General features: G+C 45.0%; 1 long non-coding RNA gene across 1 annotated transcript; it reads left to right on the top strand.

The window, feature by feature from the left end:
- Window positions 1-7,716: 7,716 nt before the first annotated feature.
- Window positions 7,717-12,069, top strand: LOC120098872 (uncharacterized). The gene is made up of 2 exons (XR_005497536.2): window positions 7,717-10,043; window positions 10,166-12,069. It is a non-coding gene; the product is annotated as an uncharacterized LOC120098872 (long non-coding RNA).
- The last annotated feature ends 13,326 nt before the right edge of the window (window positions 12,070-25,395 follow it).

The following is a 25,395-nucleotide window of genomic DNA, read 5'->3' as shown; positions in this document are numbered from 1 at the left end:
TCCCTCTCCCCTCTCTCCCTCCCCCTCTCTCCCTCTCCCCATCCCTCCCCCTCTCTCCCTCTCCCCATCTCTCCCTCTCCCCCCCTCCCTCTCTCTCCCTCTCTCCCTCTCTCCCTCTCTCTCCCTTTCTCCCTCTCTCCCTCTCTATATAGTAGGCCAGTAAGCCTCAGGCATCCTCCTGTCTCTTCCTTCTCAGCCACTGGATTGCAGGTGTGAGCTCCCCCCCGACCTTGTTCTCTAACATGGGTCTTAGCACTTGGGTAGCAGAGGCAGGAGATCTTTGGAGTTTGAGGCCAGCCTGATCTTTATAAGATGTCCCAGGCCAACCAGAGCTACACAGGAAGAGCATGTCTTTTTTTTTTTAAAAAAAAAAGGAAAGAAAGAAAAGAAAAGAAAAAAAGATAAGTTTATGCCTATGAGCAAACACCCTGTTGAGGTGTTGAAGTGTCTTAAACAAAATGTATGCACACGTGACAGCCCAGTGCTGCTGTGTAGGTTATAGTGCTGCTATAGCTCAGGTTCCCAAGAAACTGAGGAGTTGTTAAAATGCAAGTGTTAAAGCTGCCAGTGACCCTTTATCCAGTAAGTTAAGTGAACACATATTTAGAATGGTTTTACCTTGGGCTGGAGAGATGGCTCAGTGGTTAAGAGCACTGACTGCTCTTCCAGAGATCCTGAGTTCAATTCCCAGCAACCACATGGTGACTCACAGCCATCTGTAATGGGATCAGAAGCCCTCTTCTGGTGTGTCTGAAGATAGCTACAGTGTACTTATATATAATAAATAAATAAATCTTTAAAAAAAATGGTTTTACCTTCCTGATGGTGGATCATTTACTAGTATGCATTTTTAGGTGAGCAAATAATGCGTTGTGTTTACAATACTAAGAGTACTTTAAAAGTCCTAAACAGAATGCTAGGTCACACCTTAGTATTTTAACAATAATTTAAAATACCATATATTAATTGTCTAACAGACTGTTTAAGTCTGTTTTCGACTGAGCTCCCTAGTTTATAATATGCTTCTGATTCCAATCTCTCAACATGGATCAGCTCAGTGAATGTACTCTGAACCCTAATGTCTGGGCAAGATGCTCATTTAAAGATGTCCTCTTTTTTTTTTTTTTAGACAGATACATACATACATACATACATACATACATACATACATACATACATAGATGATAGATAAATAGATACCTCAAAGGGTCTCACCCTGTAACCCTCATTGACCTGGAACTCACTATGTAGACCAGGCTAGCCTCAAATTCAAAGAGCTCAACCTGCCTCCGCCTCTCTAGTACTGGTATGGACTCATTCACCAACAAGCCTTGCTGTTTGGGCTAAAAGAACCTCGTGATATTGACTCCTTTAGATTTGTTTATTTATCATCATCACCATCACCATCACCATCACCATCACCATCACCATCACCATCACCATCACCATCATCATCATCATCATCCTATTTGGATTGAAGATAGTAAGCAAGTGCTCTACCACTGTGCTGTATCCCCAGCCTCGTGTCACTGTTTATAATCCTGTACTGTGTGTAAGTTTCGGGATGCTGTGATATCTGGTTTTATGTCACCTTCACCCAAGCAGGAGAGAAGAGGAGAGAGCCTCAGTTGGGAAAGCGCCTCCATGAGATCAGATAGGCAAGCCAGTAGGGCATTTTCTTAATTAGTGATTGGAGGGGAAGGACCCAGCTCATTGTGGATGGGGTTCTGACAGCTCTGGGTTCCATAAGAAAGCAGGCTGAACAAGCCATGGGAAGCAAGCCAGCGAGCAGCATCCTCCATGGTCTTTGGATAGGCCCCTCCTCCAGGGTCCTCCCTGTGTGAGGTCCTGCCTGACTTCCTTCAGTGAAGAACAGTGCTGTGGAAGTTTAAGCCAGACAAACCCTTTCCTCCCCAGTGTGCTCTTGGTCGAAGCGTTTCACCACAGCGACTGTAACCCTGACTGAAGCAGACGGCGTTGCAAACAAAAGGTGCTTTTCTCAGTTTTTAAAAAAGGCTCCTGGCCAGGTGTGGTGGTGCACACTTTGATTCCCAGCACTTGGAAGGCAGAGGAAGGTGGATTTCTGCAAGTTCCAGGCTAGCCAGGGCTACACTGAGAAATCCTGTCTCAAAAAAAAAAAAAAAAAAAAAACCAAAAAAAAAAAAAAAAACAGCAAAAAATATCCTAAATTGAGAAATAACAAAAGGCTTTTTATAAATTTTATTTCCAGCACTCATCCCTTTTTGTAGATTTGCCTTTTAATCATGACTTTTAATGTGAAAATTTTGTAATTTTATACTTCATATCTGCTCAGTAACAAATTTTCTAACTCATTTGTCTGAAAGATTTTTTTTATTTTATCATTTTTGTAGTTTATCTTGCAGAAAAACCTGTTATCTTGTGCATGCTAGTCAGATGCTGTTCCACTGAGGTATATCCCAGATCTTGGTGTGGTTGGTTGGTTTGTTTATTTAAAACCAAAAACCGGTTTGGGGTTTGGGTTTTTTTTTTTTAATTTTTTTGTTTTTTTGTTTTGTTTTGCGTTTTTGAGACAGGTCTCTCTGCCCCGGAACTGTAGACTGTCCTGCTGTGTAGACGGGTCTCTAACTCAGGGATCTGCCTACCTCTGCATCCTGATTGCACAAGCAACCATTCCTGGCTTAGCCTTGGGTTTCTGAAAAAGGGTTATCAGAGGAAGAGCAGACATGACTGACCACGAACTCTCAGTCCTCTTCCTTCAGTCTTCCAGCCCCAGGAATACAGAGCAGAGCGGCCATGCCCAAACATTGTTTAACTTTAAAAGCACCTTTGTGGGGCAGGCGGCTGGGGATACCAGGGAGTTTCTGGAACCCCGGGATGTTTGGTCAAGTTAGTTATGCTTCTGTTTCTGGCCTTCTCGTAACAAAGCCGGCTTTGTTCTGCATGTTGGGTAGGGAGTTATGGTTCCATTAAAAACTAAGACTGTGATTATCTCTCGCGGCTCCAAGAGTTCACTCTGGAAGTGTAGCATCAAGGCTCACTACCTGTATTTCTGTGGGATTGCTGGGCCACAGATGCTTTTTCATTTTATGAGAAAATTGATCCTGGGCTTTTTTCCCCTATCATATCTATAATTACCACGTGCTTAGAGCATACAGGATCTTGAAGCTTGAATTCACCTTGATGTTGGTTGGGGTTTTCCTGCTGTGAGAAGATGCCATGACCAAGCCGTGTCTTATAAAGGACAGCATTTCACTGGGGCTGTCTGGCAATATGACTGAATCACTTTACTGTCCTTCCCGACTCTGCTTCTGACTGCTCCCCTCTCTCATTGCTTCACTGACCGCAAAGAGGAGCAAAGTCTGCAGGGAATTAGGGCTTTCCAACCTCTGTCACAGGATGGATTATCTTTATGAAGCCCTTAGTCCCTTTTGGTAGAATCTTTGGGTTGTCCTCAAATTTATGATAAAGTGGGAGTCTCCCCAGAAAGTTACTACCCCTGAACTTGGGACAAAGAAGCTTTTTTTTTTTTTTTTTTTTTTTTTTTTTTTGTCTCAAACTATGTTCTATCCATAGCTCACTTAAATATAAAAAAAATTAAAACGACTTTCAGATTTTTTATTCCAGTGACAACAGTTCAGTTAACTGTTCACAGACTTGGAATTTGTGGACGTAATTTTAAATCTTTCTGGAGCGATCGACTATAGCGCTCTCTACATCTCAACCCCAAGTATCAAAATCCCATGCAAAATAAATTCCTGTTGCAGCACAAAACCAGCTAAGTAACAAAAACGCACGCTAGAATGAAATAATTCTCACCAACCACCTCAGCGTCACTTAAAAACAAACACACCCCAGTCGCTCTGTTTTTAGTGGGAGCATAGACATGTGCGTGATCATTCTTACTGAGCCATTTCAAAAATGGCACTGCCCTCCTAAGACTAGTCAGTTCTTGACAAAAACTAAAAATAAATACGCAGGTTAACTGCTTACATAAAAACCATGAGCGTTTTCTGGGACTGAAGGAGTGGCCGTCTCATTGTTTTACTAACGAGCCCAACAAATGCCTTGATGGGGTATCTTTAAATAACTTCATAACTGCTGTGTGGTTCCTGAGCTGGGGTGTGGGAGAGTTACAGGATGAGACCGAGAGCCATCGTTCAGCCAGCCATCGTTCAGCCGTCAAGAACATACTCTGGTTATTTAACTGAGATTAAATACTGCAGGGCAAGTGATGTGCTAAAATTAGATAGTAGAGTTCGTCCAATAGCTGTACAAGTTATAATCCTTCAGCAACTGGGACTCTGGTTCAGACCAGGACACTGCAATGTGAGAATGTAAATCACTTGGACCACATTCTTAGGAGGCCATTATACCATGGCTGTCAGCATTGCAGGGTCGTAGAGTTATCAAAGATAGAATTTCCTCTGCCTATTGTTTGGCCTTTGTTTTATTTCCCCCTTTTTGTTTTTCTTTCATATGTGAGAAGACACTTTGAAAACGGTATTTAATTCTCTAATGTCCTGGTCTCTATGACCCCCTCAGCCATAAAACATAGGCACCGGAAAGCAAGAAATAGGCAAGCACTGGGCACAACATGTGGGAGCCTGTAGGTTTGTGGGAAAGGTAATGTGGAGTGGAGAGAGAATGACTGGGAATCAGTGCTGATGCTGTGACCCTTTAATACAGTTCTTCATGTTGTGGTCACCCAACCATACATTTATTTTTATTGTCACTTCATGAGAGTAATTTTACTAGTTATGAACCATAATGTAAATATGTGTTTTGTGATGGTCTTAGGCAACCCCCGGGAAAGGGTCATTCAAACCCTAAAGGGGTCGTGACACACACAGGTTGAAAACCACTGAAGTGGACCCACCAGCTTTCACTTCCACATCATCACTGAAAGGACTCGGGACAGGAACTCAAACAGGCCAGGAACCTTGGGGTTTGGCGCTGATGCAGAGGCCGTGGAGGGATACTGCTTACCGGTTTGCTTCTCCCAGCTTTCTTAGCCTACTTTCTTACAGAATCCAGGACCACCAGCCCAGGAATAGCACCACCCACCATGGGCTGGGCCCTCCCACTGATTACTAATTGAGAAAATGCCTTACATCTGGATCTCATGGAGGCTTTTCCTCAAGCAAAACTCCTTCCTCTCTGATTCTCTGGCTTGTGTTGAACTGACCCAGAACCAACCAATACAGCACCCTCACACGGTTTGGACAGGGGTAGAAGACATTAGATGCTGAGAAAGTGTCGTTACACAATTTCTGCTTCAAAAGAGACTTAGGCAGGTGGCGTTCGTCTGCTGTTTGTCGTACTGTGTGCTACTGTGCTGTGCATGCTTGGTCTGGAGAGTGGCTCATCTCTTAAGAGCACTTGTTCCTCTCGCAGAGGACTCAGGCTTCACTCCCAGCACCTACAAGATGGTTCACAGCCACGCGTAACTCCAGTTCCAGGAGGTCTAACGTCCTTTTCTGAGTTCTGCAGGTACCAGGCATGTAGGTAGTGCTCACATAATATAAATTACAATATTGAGTCTTAGCCAGTTCCAGCACTCAGGAGGCATAGGCAGGTGACACTCTGAGTTCAAGGCCAGCCTGGTCTACATACATAGTTAATACCAGACCAACCAGTGCTACACACTGAGACCCTGTCTCAAAAACAAAAAAGTAATTATTTTTAAAAACTTTTAGTTCTTTGATAGTTTCATTCCTATGAATGAATACACCGCGCGTGCGCGCGCACACACACACACACACACACACACACACACACACACACTCACTCCAATTTTCACACACTCATTACCCTCTGTCATTCCTACTGCTCTGAAATCTTTCTTCTTTCCAAATCTTCTTCCTCCTTTAATGTCTTTTTGTATATCTGAGAGAGACTCATTGAATTTAGTTAGGATTGCTTCCATGAGCATGGGTGGGAAGTTATTTACTGCAGTATGCAGGCTGTTGGTGGGGGGAGGGCTACACCACTAAAGAAAGTGACCAACCCCACCCTTCACCCCCAGCAGCCATAAACCCCCAGTAGTCTCTCAGGGAGGAATGAGACCCCCTGTCTGTGATAAAATTTGACTAGCCCAATCTTGCGCATGTTTTTAAAACGTGTTTATTCTTTGATGATTTCATTCGTGTATATAATGAATTGTAGCTGCACTGGGCACTCATTTTATCCCCATTTCTTTTAAGGGAGGCCTTGCTGGGTGGAGAAGAGAGAAGGTCTTTCAGAGAGAAGTCAGTGACAGCTGAGGCAGGTGCTAACAGTGAGGAGAGGCCTCTTCTGGAGAAGAACAAACCCGAGGGAGGCCCTGTCAGGACGGTCTCTATGAACCGAGGCAGGTCAGATAACGCACACAAGTGCAGCTCCAGCTGAAGGCATCATTCTTACTTCAGTCGCTCACGGAGGTCACTCTGTAGACCCACGGGCAGAGTGGCTGCTCTCCAGCCTGTTCAGACAACAAAGTACTCTGCTCACCGAGGCCCCTCTTCCTTCTCCTCCATTCAGAGTTGGGATCTGCCTAATTGGATTCGAAGGTCGGGCAACCGCCCCCTCGTGTGTCTGGCCCAAGCTGTGGAGCACGCTGAGCTGTGGTGGATGCTTCTTCACTGCTGGGTTTTGCCACCAGCGCCACTGCCCTGCGTAGGGGACAGCCTGACAAGTCTTAAGCATTGTAAAATGAAGTGTGCATTCTCTGCCTGCATGTGTGGACTGTAAGAAAGATGAGCTTGATAGAATTCTGAGATAGTAAATCTCCCAGTTTCTTATGTCATGTGATAGTAGCAGAAAAAAGTTTCAGGCCATCACACACCCTTATTGAATTCTGTCTCTTTTACTTGATTTTAGGAAGATTTCTAAATCTTTATGAGCCTGCTTTTAACCCATTAACTCGGTAACCATGCACGTGCCTTTCACTCTCTTCCTGCTCCCTGACACCATGATAATTTAAAAAGAACATTTTTTTTGCTTTTCTGATCATAAATGCTCTCTGCCTCCAGGCAGTCAAAGACTTCTTTTTGGTATATCATATATCCTGAAGAAAATACAAAGGGGCGGGGTTGGCTTGTCCCTGCGCCCTCCTCCTGGTTAGCATTTTGCATCCTAAAAATAACCACCTTCTGAGAACAAAATGAGCTTTGTGAAGACCATGTTCCGCTCTGTTAGGAAAGGAAGGTCCGTGCTCCCCTTCACGTCTCAGCACCTGTGCCCCTGTCTGTGGCAGAGATGTTTGAGCAGCTGCAGCAGCCTGGTCCTCTGCTCCCTCTGAATACACCAGTCCGCCCCACCCACCCTCTGCTCCTGCTGCTTCTGTGCTCTTTTTCTGGATGGCTCACTGCCCTCTTCTACCCAGTCCTCCTCATGGGTGGGTGCTCCTCCTCATGGGTGGGTGCTCCTCATGGGGGATGCTCCTCCTCATGGGGGATGCTCCTCCTCATGGGTGGGTGCTCCTCCTCATGGGTGGGTGCCCCTCCTCATGGGTGAGTGCCCCTCCTCATGGGTGGGTGCTCCTCCTCATGGGTGGGTGCTCCTCATGGGTGGGTGCTCCTCCTCATGGGTGGGTGCTCCTCATGGGTGGGTGCTCCTCATGGGGGATGCTCCTCCTCATGGGTGGGTGCCCCTCATGGGTGGGTGCTCCTCCTCATGGGTGGGTGCCCCTCCTCATGGGTGGGTGCTCCTCCTCATGGGTGGGTGCTCCTCATGGGTGCCTGCTCCTCCTCATGGGTACCTGCTCCTCTTTATGGGTGTGTGATCCTCCTCTGGGTGGGTGCTTCTCCTCATGGGTGGGTGCTTCTCCTCTGGGTGGGTGCTCCTCCTCATGGGTACCTGCTCCTCTTTATGGGTGCCTATAGCAGTTGGCCCAATGACACCTTCCTCCCTTCTATCATTCTTTCTGTTTTAAATAAAAAAAGGGTGTTAGTGACGCATTCGATTTTAAGGTGGAGGGGACAGAAAAAGAGCCTATGGTAGAATATCAGGCGCTTGCCCCTGCTTGCCCAGGTTCAGCTTGTGTCTGGTGCATTCTCTGCCTTGTGAATACAATCTAAAGCCCACATTTTGCATTTGCATAGAGAGGCTCAATGATTGAAGGCCTCCATAGAATTACCTTGAAAGAGATGATGGAGTCTTCCTATGCACAACACAATCCCAGAGGCTTCCTGTAACTTCCCATGGTGTCAGGGGACCACTCCCAGCAGCTTGGGAAACCAGTAGTTATGGACTTACTAAAAAACTAACAGAGAACATGGAGGAGCAGACACTCCTAGCTAAGGCAGGTTATAGAAGACTCTGAAAGATAAAGCACCTTTTCACAGTTTGTTAGTGGAATTTATATCCCACGGCTTTTGAGAAGGAACCAGCTCACACGGACTATTTCTTGTAGTGTTTGATTTTCATTTAGAAAATGAGGTTGCTGCATAAACCTGGTGACCAGAGTTCAACTCTTGAAGCCCATGTAAAAGATGAAAGGAGAGAGTTGGCTCCATAAAGCTGTCCTGTGAACTACACACACACACACACACACACACACACACACACACACACAGACACACACATATACACACACACACATATACACACACACAGACACACACACATATACACACACACACACAGACACCACACTCATATACACAGACAAACACACACACATATACACAAACACACACACATATACACAGACACACAGACACATACACAGACACACACAGACACATATGCACAGACACACAGACACACACAGACACATACACACTAATAATAATAATAATAAAGCTTTTAAAAATAAGAGGCTATTATATTGTTTTAAAGCATACATGTTTTTAGACTTTAGGTTATATCTAAACACTAATTTAAACCAAGTACTAGTTAATATATTTGATTTAAAACACATTATGGGCACGAAGCATATAAAAACTAAATTTTATTTTATTCTGTTGGAAACAGAATAATCTGCCTTACAAAACAATGTAAATCATCTTTTACCATTGTTCTTCAAAAACAATTTGATATTTGCAAGTCTAAATTACACCTGCCAAAACTGGAAATAATATTTTTTCATTGGCCACATTCTCCCTTCACTTCCTCTGTGTCTTTAGACAAATGGAACCAGTATTTCAGCAACAGTTTCACAAGAAATAAAAGAAAGGAGGAGGGGCTGGGGATTTAGCTCAGCGGTAGAGCGCTTGCCTAGGAAGTGCAAGGCCCTGGGTTCGGTCCCCAGCTCCGGGGAAAAAAAAAAAAAAGGGAAAAAAAAAAAAAAAAAAGAAAGGAGGAGAAAGACTCCCCGTGCCTTGTGGGTGTGAAAGGCTGGATGTTTGCATTCGTGGTCTCTCAGACGAAGTGCATCTAATAAGGCAGTGCAGGAGTTGGTGAGCGTCTGTGCCTAACCGCCCATTTTCCCACATACTGAGTTTCTCTGCCTAGCAGCAAACATATTAATATATCATGTGGGAATTCATTAAATCGCTTTCTTAAATATCACAGTATATAATAAATGTATCTTTGCGTAGACTGTAGAAGTAATGGGCTTGGAAAGCTAATTAAGTTGGACTGAAAGCCCAAGCTGAATGAGGAATAAATAAGAAAACAGAACAATTAGGTCTCCGCCTGCCTGGGCCTACTGTGAAGCGTGGTGAATGAGGCGGGGTCGCCAGAAGGAACAGAACCCGAAAGATGGACCTGTGGAGAGGTTGCTGGGTCTTACAGGCTGGATAACTCCAAGGAAGGACCTTCCCACAGCAGATTTCACCCCTGAGGGGCTGGCACCCTCGGAGGGGCTGGCTCAAGAGTCCCAGCCTAGGAACTGGCTCTGATGCCAGTGAAGGAATTAGCAGCAACAATAGGGTAAATGAGCTTGGCATCAAGAGAGCAAAGGTCAAGAGAGCGAAGGTCAAGAGAGTGAAGGTCAAGGGATCGAAGGTCAAGGGATCGAAGGTCAAGGGAGCAAAAGGGGAAGAAGAACCTTCTGCCACACCTGTTTAATCTTTGCTGCTGCTGGCAGGTGCCATTCACACATCAATTAAGGCAACTGGGACAGTTCTTAAGATGAGGTTCCTTGGGGGCTGGGGATTTAGCTCAGTGGTAGAGCGCTTACCTAGGAAGCGCAAGGCCCTGGGTTCGGTCCCCAGGTCCGGAAAAAAGAAAAGAAAAAAAAAAAAAAAAAAAAGATGAGGTTCCTTATCTTAGATTCTAAGCTAATCGTCTTATCAGATGATTCTAACTTGTGGCAAGAAGACGTAAAAGGCACAATTGCAATAGAGAATCGCAGAAACTCTAGTCCAGACTGTATTGAAACCACGGATCCCCATGGAATATACCGAGGAAGCTGCCATTCTGTGTTATCACTGCACTCTCTGTGTAGAGATACTCATGATTTACCTACACAGTTCAAGGGTTCCGAATTTAGAAAACTAAACTATATATCCTTCGATTCTTATTTTCCCTCTCCAACTGCCACAGAATAATCCCTCCAGCAATCCTCCACATATCTGAAGGCCATCACTTTACCTTAGAACTATCCTACTGCTACTGAGGCGTTGCTGACAAGGATGCTGTCAGAGTCAGGGTCAGCAACTGGAACGTTTGCACCCCTAGAGCACACGGGAAGGAGTCCTCCTCAGATGCCAGCTTCAGTGGTCACTAGAGCAGAAAGGAGGGAGTCCTAGACGTGGGATCCAGGGAAGAGTCTTAAGGCTTAATTTTAACTTGGTTGCAGCAAATGTCAAGGCTGTTAACATTTCGTCTGCTCCAATAAACCAAGACGAAAGTTTTGATTCATGTCCTTAACATTCAGCTGAGCCTATGATTTTGAATGTGAGCTTTGAGTTAATTCTCTTGCCTATTTTGCCACTGGCCAGTTCTGTGTCCTGGGGCAATCCTCCCACTGACTCAGGTTCCTGTACAAAGACACGTGTGATGTTCCTACACATGAGGATCCATGCCCCTTCCCTGGACTCCCTTCTCCAACTCCCAGCTCGCTCACCCAGATGAGCATCTGTCTGATATTGCACCACATGCTCCATTGAAACACTGGTTGTGGTTTTGATCACCCGAGGCTTTTGTTGGTTTGTCTGTGAAATACTAGTTCTTGAAGGCTAGACTCAGTCTTGGTCTGTACTTGGTATGAATACCTCCTGGAAACATTAGTTTTGTTTTGTTTTTTTTCTTCTTTTTCTTTTTTCTTTTTTTTTTCGGAGCTGGGGACTGAACTCAGGGCCTTGAGCTTGCTAGGCAAGTGCTCTACCGCTGAGCTAAATCCCCAACCCCGAAACATTAGTTTTAAAAGCACAAAAGAAGAGGTAAGAAATTAGAACGATCAAGTTAGACAAAAATTGTCTAAATAGCCCCACAGCTAAAACTCTATAATCCTCTCTCCTTGAGTGCTGAGATTCCTAAGCAGTCTTGGAGTTTCAGAAATTCTGTATGAAGAGACTCAGTTTCTAAGTGGTTACATCAGAACAAAAAATGTATGTATCTTTGTGTATGTACATGTGTTCTAATTCTTAGGACTGGGATTTAGAATTCACGTAATGAGCCAAACTTTATTTTACAAACGAGGAAACTGAGGCACAATGAGACTAAGTTATCTGGCTAAACTCCTTCACTTAGCTCATTTTACAAGCTTTGACCTCTCTGGAGCCTCGACCTGACCCCTGTCTTTTGAAAGAATAGCTACAACTGTGACTGCAAATGAAAGTGTCCTGTGCTGCCCTCTGATGTGCAGGTCGCACCTACGGACACATTTCTGGCCACAAACCAAACCTCAAGAAACAAACATCTCCGAGCAAACTCATGAAAATGTGTCCCGTCTTCTTCCGGACTGTCAGAGCGCGCTGCAGGTCTACATTAAATTACTCCTTCAGAGACTTTGCTAGGTAGGCTGTAGTCCCATGAATTTCTAGTCCCACACTGGGAATTCGGGCTCAGTGTTCTGGTGTTAAGCCATGAGTAGAGCTACCCTAAGACCAACTTCTTGGCAAGTAGCCTTGAGGTACAGCTGTAAGGTGACCCGGTACAGGGCTGAGGGCCAGAGCTCAGTGCCAATGCCAAAAAAAAAAAAAAAAAAAAAAAAAACAAGCCAAACACAATGGAACTAACTCCCAGGGTACTGAAATTGATCTCAATTAAAATTTGAAAAGATGAAAAGATGTTCTTCCTTCGCCCAAGAACTACTTCAGTTTATAAGGTCACAGAAAAAGTATTTTTATATTTATGTTACGAATACTTTTTAGGGACCAAAATTTTGAAACAGTGTATTAAAAAAAATTAGATTATTTAAGAAACTATGAAACTGTTTTTTGAGCAATAGTTTTCGTAAGATATGGTTACTGAATATTTTCCGTCTTTGAGTATGGCATATTATAAATTGCAAGGCTCCTTCAAACCTGAAGTGGCTGACCTGGCTAGTTATGTCAACTTGACCGAAGCTAGAGTCACCTGAGAGAAGGCAGCTTCAACTGGGAAAACCCCTCCAGGAGATCTAGCTATTGGCAAGCTTGTAGGACATTTTAATTAGCAACTGATAGGGGTGAACCCAGTCCTTTGTAGCTGGAGCCACTTATGGAGGAAATAACCCGCAGACAAGCCCCGGGCCCGTGGTCCTGTGTCCTCAAGAAAACAGAGTGAGCAGCACTCCTCCATGGCCTCTGCTTCGGCTCCTTTCTCAAGGCTCCTGGCCAGTTTGGTTTTCTGCCCTGACCTCCTTCAGTGATGAAGTACGATGTGGAAGTGTAAGCAGAACAGACTGGGATTTAGAAACCACTCAACGAGTCAAGCTTTATTTTACAAACGAGGAAACTGAGGCACAATGAGACTAAGTTACCTGCCCAAACTCCTTCACTTAGCTCATTTTACAAGCTTTGACCTCTCTGGAGCCTCGACCTGACCCCCGTCTTTTGAAAGAATAGCTACAACTGTGACTGCAAATGAAAGTGTCGTGTGCTGCCCTCTGATGTGCAGGTCGCACCTACGGACACATTTCTGGCCACAAACCAAACCTCAAGAGGTTGGTCTGGCCCTGGTATTTGACCAGCAATGGAAACCCTGGCTGGGACACAGACATTAGAGTAGGAATGGTAGAGGAAGTGACCATGGTGGCAGTGGTGACTGAACCTAACTGGTTTCATACGGATTGAATTTGCAGCCAGCTCCGCTGTTGACTACTGACCTTGGACGGTATGCCTAAACATGGAACTTATATTGTTTATTGAAAGGATCCTTATCCTGTCTGTTGTAGAATCGCCCGGATGCTTCTGAAAAGGATGCTTACCAGACCCCATCCCACCTAATTAACTCAGAATCTCCACAAGTGGGAACCCTTCCTGAGTCATTCTTTTGAACACTTCTTAGTTATTCTAATGTTAAAGACTGTTCTAGTTTGCTTTCTGTTACTGGGATAAGACCCTTACTAAAACCAACTTGAGAGGAAAGGGTTTATTTCATCCTACAATTCGCAGGCCACAATCCTTCACTTGGGGAAGTCAGGGCAGAAACTCCATGGGAGAACTCACAAACTGAACTGAAAGGAAGACCGTAGAGGGACAGTAGTTACTGGCTCAGTTCCTAGGACTTGCTCAGCTTGCTGTCTTAGGTAATCCGGGACCACTGGTTGTGCCTAGGGCTGGCACAGTGAGCTGGGTCCTCCCCATCAGCCACTTATGGAGGAAATAACCCGCAGACAAGCCCACAGGCCAGCCTGATGTGGCAGCTCCTCCCCTGAGGTTTGTTCTTCCCAGACTGGCAACACTGCCCAGAAAGATTAACTCTTGGTTACTTACTCAGGAGCGGGCCTGATTCATTCTGCATTGTTTTGGTCTCCTGTTCCAACCTTCGAGACTTTAACTTAAGGAGTAGAAGTAGTCCTGAACAAAGGACACATTCTCAAAATCACAGAGCACGGTCACAGAAAGGAATGAGCAACCTTTGTCCTGGTCAGCCTTTTAGAGGCGTCTCACAAGGGAGGAGATGGGTTTTCTGGCCTTGCTGACTCAGAATAGTGCCCAGGGCCACAGTCAGAGATTATGCCTCTGTGCTCGACGCTGTTTCCAGCGCACGTGTGGAGGGCCCGTTGCTTTCGGCGTCTCCGTGTTTTCCTTAGACCTGGTGGCCCCCACAGTCATGGACATTTAAATGCCCGGTCCCCAGTTGGTAGAACTATTTGAGACGGCTCCTCCATGCTATCTGCTTGAGACGGCTCCTCCATGCTATCTGCTTGAGACGGCTCCTCCATGCCATCTGCTTGAGACGGCTCCTCCGTGCCATCTGCTTGAGACGGCTCCTCCGTGCCGTCTGCTTGAGACGGCTCCTCCGTGCTATCTGCTTGAGACGGCTCCTCCATGCTGTCTGCTTGAGACGGCTCCTCCATGCTATCTGCTTGAGTCCAGCTCCCCAGTTAAATGGGTTTTTCTTTTGTAAGAGCTGTCTTGGTCACGGTGTGTTTTCACAGCACTAGGACAGTGACTAAGACAGACAGACCTGGCCATGTTCTCAGTCAGAAGCCTGAAATAGTCAGGAAGGAAAAATAGGGGGTATGGCACAGCGGGGTGTCCGAAACGCAGTAAGATTGGTTACGGTGGTTCTCAAAGGCAGTTAATTCTGAGCGGGCGAAGCTTACACAATGTAAGCTGAATGGGGAAGCAGCTGTAAATGATGTTGAAGTACATTGTTAACGTGGTTCCAGGTTAAGTAAAAGTTTGATATGTAACGGCCAGCTTTAAACACCGTTTCTCAGAAAACCCGTCCAGCACCGGGTGACTCTAGTTTGTGTCAGCATGAGGACCAGTAGCAAAGTGGCTAAAACTGAGGCTGTAAAATCAGATTGACTGGACTCAAACTGCAGGTCCGCCATCTCAAGGTGTTTGGTTGGGTCTTAGCCTATTTGAGCCTCAATATTTTTATCTGTAAAATTGGATAAGAGTTTAGCCTTCAGTCGTTGGAAGATTAGCTAAGCCACATAAAATGTAGCACACGGCCTATGGCATGGTGTCTGATTCCAGTTACGGTGTTTTTGTTGTGTATATTTCTATAATGTGTTTGAATCCCAGTTCTGTGATATTCACAGTCCAGCATAGCATTCTGAAAAGGCAGAAATATCTTACTAATGAAGATAGAGATGTGTGGAAAGTTGGGGTGGTTTGACTAGTAATGGCCTTGTATGAATACTTGGCCCATGGGATTGGCATTCCTGGGAGGTGTGGTAATGTTGGAGTAGGTGTGGCTTTGCTGGAGGAAGTAGGTCATTAGTAGGTGGGCTTTGAGGATTTAGAAGATCAAGCCAGCTCTCCTCCTGCTGCCTGCCCATCAGGATGTAGACCTCTCAGCTCCTTCTCCAGCACTGTGTCTGCCTGCGTGCACCTTGCTTCCCACCATGACGATAATGGACAAAGCCTCTGAAGCTGCCAGCCAGCCATAATTAAATGTTCTCCTTTATAAGAGTTGTCGTGGTCATGAGGCCTCTTCAGAACAACAGAAACCCTGAGACAGAAGCCCAACACGAGTATATGTTTGTGTCTAATCCTCCTACCAGAATTCGAGTGAAAGGCCGAGGGTTTTCACCGACTTAAGTCTCCATAAGACCTTCCCAGATAACATTTCTTCACTTTGAAGAGGAAGGAAAAACAAACAATCAAGAGTGGTAATGTACGGGGTTGGGGATTTGGCTCAGTGGTAGAGCGCTTGCCTAGCGAGCGCAAGGCCCTGGGTTCGGTCCCCAGCTCCAAAAAAAAAGAAAGAAAGAAAAAAAAAAAAGAATGGTAATGTACACTGGGATCCTAGCACTGGTAAGGCTGAGGTGGAAAGGTCACGAGTTTGAGGGCGGCCTGAATTACGTGGCGATTTTGTAGCAGGCCTGGGCTACATAAGACTCTGCGAGTGTTGGGAGCAAGGGAGACAATAACAGAACAAGCTGAAAAATGGGTAGAAAATGTGCCTGTCTCCCTCATGGGAAATACTGGGAGGAAGTCGGTGTAGGCTGGAGGCTCCTAGCTAGGAAAATTCTTCTTGGTTTAGTAGTCAGACTCAGTAGTTCACCAATGTTAGCTCATGGAAGAAAAAAAAAAGGCATCTAGATAAAGATTGTTCACATTCTCGGAGATTCTGTGAATAGGTTTTGTTTGGAGCCTGAGAATTCATATTTTCTCTCTCTCTCTCTCTCTCTCTCTCTCTCTCTCTCTCTCTTCCCCCCCCCCCCCATCCAGATGGCCTCCATATTGCCAGAGTTCTGTCCATTCAGTAATCTCTTCTCTGCCTTCACCTTGAGCTGTGTACTCAGGGTTGGAATACTGTTAGAACCTTGAGGTGATGTTAGGCTGATAGCGTGATACACTCACATTGGACCTTGTCCCAACACAAGTGCTGCCTTCCTCGCTCCTGTTAGTATCGCTTTCATCCTGTTACCCAGACTCAAACTGTGAGCACAATGACTCTCAGAGTCGTTGAGGACTTAATCTTCCCACAACTGTTGAATGGATATTGTTGTCCATTTCATGTAAGAAGAAACAGAAGCTTGGTGAAGGTAAAACCTGGCTATAAAGTATGTACCAGAGAAACACGTTCTTTATCTGTTCTATTCTCTGATATACACAAAGTGCCCGGCCGTGCATGATCCACGAACTGACGTCATAAGGCAGCAGGAGGGAACCAGGATTTGGAAGCAATGTGCCTCAACCGTGGTTACATATTTGCCTCTTATTTTTAGCCACTTTCCCCTTTTCTTGTCTCGAATCAATCCCTGAGTCAATCAAACTCATCTTTCACATCAGCTCTCAGGTCTTCTATCGTTCTGTGCCTGTGAATTCCCCTTCCCCATTTCTGCTGCTCTCTAACCACATTAAACAGATGGTCATTTGTTTACTGAAGTATTCCTGCTTTTCCTTATCCACACTCACTCCTGTCCCCTCTGTTGTGTACACAGCTTTTACCACGTGGCTCTTTCCCCCTTGAGGCAAATTCAGTGCACATCTCTGTCCCAAGGCAGGGAGGTCATGTAGAGTAAGACTACGGTTCTAGGCCAAGTGCCGGTTCTTTGGGTAAGTCTTATGTACTCTTTGGTTCAGTCTCCCCATCTAGGACCTTAAACCCTTAGAAAAGATGGTTTCTTGCTGCCCAAACACTGCCCAGTGGTTAGACGTAGGACCTGTAACACCATCGACAAAATCAGGAAGGAGGAGAGGTGTGTCCAAGGGGTATAAGGTAAAATAAAGGCATGCATTTTAATAAAATCAGAGCAGTGTGTCACCAAAGAAGTTTCATACATATAAAATAAAATAATAAGATGAATAAATAAATGGCCATAAGAGAAACCAGACCTCGTAGTGACACCTTTGAGCCTAACACTCGGGAGGTAGAGGAAGGACGCCCTTGATGCCCACACCAGCCTGGGCTACATAGCAAATCCAAGGCGCCCTTGATGCCCACACTAGCCTGGGCTACATAGCAAATCCAAGGCGCCCTTGATGCCCACACCAGCCTGGGCTACATAGCAAATCCAAGGCGCCCTTGATGCCCACACCAGCCTGGGCTACATAGCAAATCCAAGGCGCCCTTGATGCCCACACCAGCCTGGGCTACATAGCAAATCCAAGGCGCCCTTGATGCCCACACCAGCCTGGGCTACATAGCAAATCCAAGGCGCCCTTGATGCCCACACCAGCCTGGGCTACATAGCAAATCCAAGGCACCTCAGATGTACAGTAGCAAGATCTTGTCTCAAAAAAGAAACAAAGGCTGGGGGTGTAGTCCAAAGAGAAAATGTTTGCCTAGCCTGTGCAAAGCCCTGGGCTTGATACCCAGTAATGAAAAAGAAGCAAAAACAAAGACCTATGTTCACTAGGGATGAAAAAATCATATCCACTTCCTGTGTGGCAGGATGAGAGAAGTCAAGGCACAGATGCTTGACCCATATCTGATGTCACATTCTCTTAGTATTTCATGCAGATAGGAGACTGAGATTCCAATAGCTGTAAGCCAGTTTGGTGGTTCCAGAAGTACATTGAAAATAACTCTATAATCCAGAAGTTGTCTGCTCAAGACACACAGATTGTTTAAATGCTTAGGTGCCAGGGTTGACGTAGAAAGGGAAAAGTGGCCAGAAATCAGGTCAGAGAGAAAGAAAAGTCAACACTGGGTGCTTCGTGGACACAGACACATCAAGGACTAGCATGTACAGAAAAACTACAGAGCGTTTTGGTTAGAAAAAAGTGTTAAGAATGTGTTTCATTGACCACTTACTCTAATTACTCTGCTAATTTTAGTGCAAGTGGCTGGTTTGTTGGTTTGTTTATTCAGTGCTTGTTATTGAACATAGTGCTTCATGCTCCACACTGAGCTATACTCTCAACCCTCAGTGGTTTCCTTGTGGTCCTCACAGTAACTTTTTAAAGTAGGAAAGACCACATTCCCAATGTTACAGCTATGGAAACAGAAAACTAAGAGAATAAACAGATAGGAAGGACAAAATCAGAGTTACCCTAGGTAAACGTGACCACATGTAAAATAAAATTACTGGGGCTGGGGATTTAGCTCAGTGGTAGAGCGCTTACCTAGGAAGCGCAAGGCCCTGGGTTCGGTCCCCAGCTCCGAAAAAAAGAACCAAAAAAAAAAAAATAAATAAAATTACTACATTCTCTCACGTGAATATCGAACTTCTTTAAAAAAAAAGATTTATTTATTTTATGTCTATGAGTACCCTGTGGCTGTCCTCAGACACCCCAGAAGAGGGCATCAGATCCCATTACAGATGGTTGGGAGCCACCACGTGGTTGCTGGGAACTGAACTCACGACCTCTGGAAGAGCAGTCAGTGTTCTTAACCGCTGAGCCATCTCTCCAGCCCCAAATATCTAACTTCTTGAACTGATTAAAATTTTCCAGTATTTTGCTTTGTAATTTCAAAGTTAAAAAAAAACCCTCAGTTTTGCATGTTAATAAGCATGTTGGTATATCTCTCCTTAGTTATGTAGTGACTGGTTGGGAAACTTTATTATATTGTTTATACTCTTACCCTAGTGCTATCTAAACCATTTTTGTGTGCCACTTATAATGTATCCTTTTCTCTGTTATTAGATGAAACGTCCTTTAAACCATTCCATAGCAAGGTGAGCACAAGTCAAGATATTATTCAGGATAAACAATCTCAAAGATCCATTAAAGAATAACGAAAGGTGATTCACGTCGTATCAGGGATGCCCAGTGTAGCAAACATAATCATTCCAAGGCATTTTCAGAGGCTCCCAACGTCAGCACCTGCTTGTTTTAAAACCATCTTTCAGGGAATAGCAACAAAAATACCTCCTTTATTAAAGGCCCTAAAAGTAAAATCACTAATTCACTTTTTTGGATTTCGTTACTGCCATGATGGAAACAATAGACATTTAGCAGGGAACACAGATGCCTTTCAGTCCACTGGGGCTTTAGCATTCCCCCACTGTAGCCAGCAAAGTCCTCGGCTTCTGGGCCAGATGCCGTTTGCATGCTGATTTTCCTGAGGCAGTCCCACAAGAGTCCTTCCTTTGGAGCAGAATCTGTGGTGACCTCAGCCCCTGTAGGGAGTGGTGAAGCAAAGTGTGGGAATGAAAACATGGAGGGAATAATCTCTCAGGGAAGAATGAGTAACTTAGCCTCACTTTAGGTTTCTGGCCGTGGGCAAACATACCTGTTAGATTCTTGTCCCTGAAGAATCACTTAAACATAATATGTGTTCTGGCACGACACTTTTCAGTAAATAAGTGGAATACAGGAATGCATATTTATGCACACGTGCAAACCATGTGTCCGTGTTCCCACATTCAAGTATTTATAGAACTCTCAATAGGGAAATGGTCGAAAGGTTTTTGTTTTTCTTCACAAACGTTGTTTAATATTGTTTCTTCCAACCACTCACAACCAAAGGGATTAATACGGCCAGATTCAAAGCCCCAGAAATGGTATCACTGAGATACATGAAATAAAATTAGGAGATATTTATTGTTGGTAATAAGCTTTAGATAAGAGCTGTTCTGGTATTGAAACCGCAACAAATCTAAAATGATTTTTTGGTGTTGTTGTTGGTTTTTTTTTTTTTTTTTTTTTTTTTTTGAGAGAAGTGGTTATGGTGGGTCTTGAGGCCGGTTCCAATTAGGTGTAAATTAGAGCGTCTCGCTTTTCTGAAAGGGTCAGGAAATCAACACTTGGCCTTGAACTCTTCACCTCTGCCCCTGCTGACCCTAAAAACAAGCCATTCCTCTCTTTGTGAACTCAGCAGAAGCAGCCATTCCTCTGCAGAAAAGAGTTGTCAGCCAGAGCCCGTCAGGAGGGGTAGCTGAGGAGACTTTGTAGAATGCCAGCTTTCTGTCGGTAAAGAAGAGTCCCTAAAGTCACCAGTGGGAAATTGACGTACTTTAAAGTGCCCAAAGGAGGCCTCCAAAGCTATCCGAAGCCTGTGTTCTCCTTGCTCGGAATCTCTTTTCTGTTCTCCCAGCCTGCAGCTCTGATCTGTGACACTCATTGGTAAACTGGACAAATAATTCCCCCGTCTTCGTAACCGGCATAAAGCTCACAGCTGTGGAGTCTCCGTACTCTATGCTGTGATTAATTGCCAATTACAAACATCTGATGAATATTTAAAAACCTTCCTTAGATGACTTATGTAGCTGACATGTGTGGTAGTTGAAAGACTTAGGCTATGAAGATTGTTGCCACAAAAAAAAAAAAGTCCAATTCAGTCAAAATGTTAATCTTTTCTGACCTCTAATAGAGTATTTTGTTCATTTTACACCTAAAACATACCTGCGCCTGAAGGTCCAGCTCAGTTCCTGCCTCCTCCCCAGTCCTCCCTGAGCCACCTCAAGGCCTAGTACCCCAGCAGCTGAGGTGGACTTGGATTTGCTATCACATGCATCATTTATCCAGGAACTTGTCACATCAGGGGGGCAGGTCATAGCCAAGCTGCTGCTTCAGTGCCTAGAGCAGTGCTGAGCACACTTGGAAAGTCCGTGGTAGATATGAGCACAGACGACCTGAGGTCGTTCCACCGGCACCGCCAGAAGCAGCTAGAGTTAACTTCCAGGTGGGCCACTTCAGTAATAGACTTGTGAGTCGGCGGTTTGGGGTTCGTAAAGCACGGTTGTCTACCACACACAGGAAACGTGCAACCAGTTATATGCCTTGTCGTATTCATTAGGGAATTACTAATAAGTATAAGAAGGGGGAAGGGAATTATTGGAACAGATAAAAGAAATACAAGAAGAGGAAAAGAAATAGTTGGGAAAAGGCAAAAGCCAGATCCCGCATTCTCCTTCTTGGATGAGCGCCATTTCCTTTTTTCATTACAAAACATCAAAAGACTCCTTGCAAGCGCATTTAACGGGTGATTATTGACCCATCTTGCTAATGTTTGGTCTTTAGGGAACTGTGTGCAGAATTCATGCTTTTCCAGCATGAATTCAGAACTAACTGGGAAGGCTTCGGGAGAAACCAGTAAACACAGAAGCACAGTAACACTGGGACATTGTGGCCAGCTTCTCACTTGTTGGTCCTGCTCTCAGTGATTCCAGGAGACCCTCCCTCCCACAGGCAGCAGCTGAAGCCGTTCATTCTGCATGTCTGTCACGGGTCCACTCCGTCACAGATGTAACCGGGAGAGTAAGCCACCCTAACAAGACCCTTCAGTGCACTCTTAAGAACTCCTTACAGATGCGCTCTTCCTCTGCAGGGACACAGAGTTTCCTTGTGCTGTGCCATGATAGATAAAGGAAACGCATTATCCCTGTCCTGTGCAGGCAGACGGGGAGGAAGCCGGGGACAGGAAAGCAGCTCACAAAAGCCACACAGCTTTCATGGGAGTCCTCGGAGGGGCTCGGGGCCAGTTTATGGCAAGAGCAGATAAATCCCAGGCCTGTGAAGCTCCAAAATGCTAATGTCCACACCTGGAAAGGGAACCGCAGCAGCATTCAGCTTGACACAAGCACTGCTGATCCCTTTTAGTCAGATTGTCACTGAGCCCCAAGCTTCACGCCAGATCTCTACTTTCCTTACAGTTTGGCCACTTTATGTGCCGTTACTCACAGGTGGGTTGTCCTTTTAAACACTGCTTGGGATCTTGTGACAGGTTCCCATCTGCCCAGGGTTAGATTTGCCTGCCATTATTAAATCTCCTGTCCCACACGGTGTGATCAAGCCATGGTTCACCGAACCAGCCAGCAAATGCTGACAATGTAACCTGTGCCCACTCTCCAGGCACTGGGGATGAGGCAGGGAGCAGGTCCTCTATTATACAGACAATAATTTAGACAGGAGAGACCGGAACAGATAAATATGTCAGGGGGTCTATCAGTTAGGATTACATTGTTTTGTGGCAGGAAACACCCTTGTACTTCAGAGGCTTGAAACAACCAAGTTTATTCCTCATCAAAGTGTGTTTGCTGAAGGTCAGAAGGGGAGACTCTCCTATGGGTCACTTACGCATGGCAACAGGGCCATCCAGAGAACCACCAATGGGATAAGGCTAGTCTTAGGGAGAAGCTCAAATGATACGTTGTACACTGATTCTCAAAGTTTACAACTATGACACACGGTACTTCTCTCATTTTGAAGGCCAAAGCAAAGCACAGGGTTACGACCATCTACAGAGGGCTGTAGTCATCCACACGTTCAGGAAAGTGAGCCGCCCTTGGCAGGCAGAGCTGCCCCAGATGCTGACGACCGCCGGGAAGAAAAGCAAGGTACAGGAGACTGTGTCCTGGAGGCGGCTTCTACCCGGTGTCGGCAGAAAGAGACATCTGAAGAGTCCTCGAAGAGGATAGCTTCCTGGAAAGGAAACTATAAGAACCAGCAGTCTGGCATGGTTGAGGGAAGACAGGAGCCCGCTCACTGGAGCGCTGAAGTGAGACGATAGCTGTCCAGAACTTAGTGGGGCTGCGGGGGCAGAACCTACTAAAGGGTGGGCCGTGTAGATTTCTGTATGAGACCAGGTCCAAGTCTTTTAAATATTCCCCTTATAAGAGTAAATTATAGCAGAGGGTCACTGTTGACTGAGTGAAAGACTTAATCAGACAAACAGTGCGTTACGAAGACCGCTTAAAGTGAGTGTTGACAGTAACGTTACCGCCAAGAGACAACCGCAGCACTAGTAGTTTGAGCTACTCAGTCTAGCTTTGAACAATGGGCACATTTTACATATTCTTTTATGAGAAATTATTTCTTTTAAAACAAGTTTTCTTGGGGCTGGGGATTTAGCTCAGTGGTAGAGTGCTTACCTAGGAAGCGTAAGGCCCTGGGTTCGATCCCCAGCTCCAAAAAAAAGAACCAAAAAAAAAAAAAAAAAAAAAAAACAAGTTTTCTTTTTCTTCTAATTATAAGCCAATATCCTGTGGTGAATGTTTGGGCAAACACTGAAAACAACAGGAATCCTCTGTAGGCCACTGTCCGAAACTCCTCCTTACCATTTGGGCGCATTCTGCTGTCCTCTCCGGACAGCAAACAGGTTCTGTGAGGTCAGTCATTAGCCTCTCTGTGCTTCAGGATTCTCAGCGGTGTGAGGACGTAGTAACACCTACTTTGTGAGCTTCATGTGAATTGTGAGTGAGGTAAATAGCACACAGTCTAATACTGGACACAAAGTTAGTGTATGGGATCGCGTGTTGCTCTGTTAGTTAGCACACTTTATACAGTGTTTTACTCTCTTTTTAAATATTATATCACCAGTGTTTCCCCAAATCTTTACTTATTTTCTACCCAGTGAGACAGTCTCACTATATAGCCCAGGTAGACCTCAAACTCACCACTATCCTCCTGCCTCTGTCTCAGCCTCTGCAGTGCTGGAATTACTGACACGGACTACCAGGCCTGCCTTTCTAATGACTGCATAAGCATGACCTGAACACATGACTTTCTCTTAATCACGCCCCTTTGGTTAGACTTTCTTCTCTAATATGCAAAAGTTAAGACGGCCTCAATTTCTCCGAGCATTCACAGGCCTTCTCGGCCTCTGACAACTTGAGAGAAGATGCCGACTTGATTCCCCATCATTTGCAAATATCTTTCTGAAAGATTTCCAACAAGACATTGCCCCGTATAGCTCAACTTCAAACTGTAAAATTGGGAAATTAACATAGATTACATTGAAGTCTAATCCCCAGACACTCGTTAAATATCTCCACACCTCTCTCTAACATTTAAAAAAAAATTGCGTTTGCACGTGTGTGTGTATGTGTGTGTGTGTGTGCTCGCGTGTGTCTGCCACATCTGTGCAGATGCTGGTGGAGTGGAGAAAGGATGTCAGATCCCCTGAAACTGGAGATACAAGCATCTATAAGTCACTGGGCGTGGCTGCTGGGGACAAACACAGGTCCTCTGGACAGCAGCAATGCTCTTAGCACTGAGCTACTCCTCAATCCCTCTCTCTTTTTTAACAACAACAAAATTCTAATTTATAGAAAAGTATTCCAGTCCAGAACTATATATTTAAATTATGTGTCATATCTTTTTGATCTCTTTTTTACTCTGGAGTAGTTTGAGTGTTTACTTGACTTTCAAACCCTAAACACGTTTGAAGCCCACGAGCTGGTGCTGTGTATAGGAACGCCTTCACTGTGTTTGTCTGGCACACTAGACTTATTAGAGTATTGTACACATGCCACATGGTCTCCTTACTGCAAGGGTGCATGTCTGCTCTAACAACGATGGAGAACTTTCCTGGACAGGCGCTTCCCTGGCCCCACCCGTGCTCTGGTACCTTACATCAAATAACCTCTCTTCAACTGGCCTAGACCCCAGCACATACACCAGCCTACTGGTTTTGCAAACATTTCCTGTACCTTATGTAGAATCTGAAACCATGGACAGCCTGCACGTACACCCTGGGGTCCCAGCTCCCTGCACTCCACCATCTTTGCCCTACACGGTGTCAGATGAAGCCCAATAGGGATGGATCCCTCTCTCACCCTTTGGCCCAACATCCTACAGAAGCCTCCCCCTGTGAGCCCTTCCTCCCCCCATTCTTCCGGTGCTACACTTCTTTAAGATTCACACCATTTATGTAGATTCTAGTAGGTTTCCCTCACCTGATAGACGTTTCCATTGGATATATTGTTGATGGTCTTTTGGTGTATTCTCATTTCAACAATTAAAAAATAACTTGGATAATAAAATATACACATACATGATTCATCTGACATGTTCACTGCATTACCACATACTTTCTGTCATCACTGTCTATTAAAATTGAATTGACACTGTAGGATTATGTACGTGGCAATATTTAACTTTTAACGTGTTGGTAGCCATTTTGTTGCCATACCTTAGCATCACACGTAACCAAAGATACCTTGTGTGGATTAGTGAGAATCGTACTGAACTCTCTTACCAGTTTTAAAGCTAAAACTTTTCGGTGATGAGATACAACTGAGTTTAGTCTATTTCAGTTGTCTGG

The sequence above is a fragment of the Rattus norvegicus genome, chromosome 20 (assembly GCF_036323735.1).
Source record: "Rattus norvegicus strain BN/NHsdMcwi chromosome 20, GRCr8, whole genome shotgun sequence".
Lineage (NCBI taxonomy): Eukaryota > Metazoa > Chordata > Mammalia > Rodentia > Muridae > Rattus > Rattus norvegicus.
Note: the sequence above shows the minus strand (reverse complement) of the source record. Positions and strands in the feature narration are given on the sequence as shown.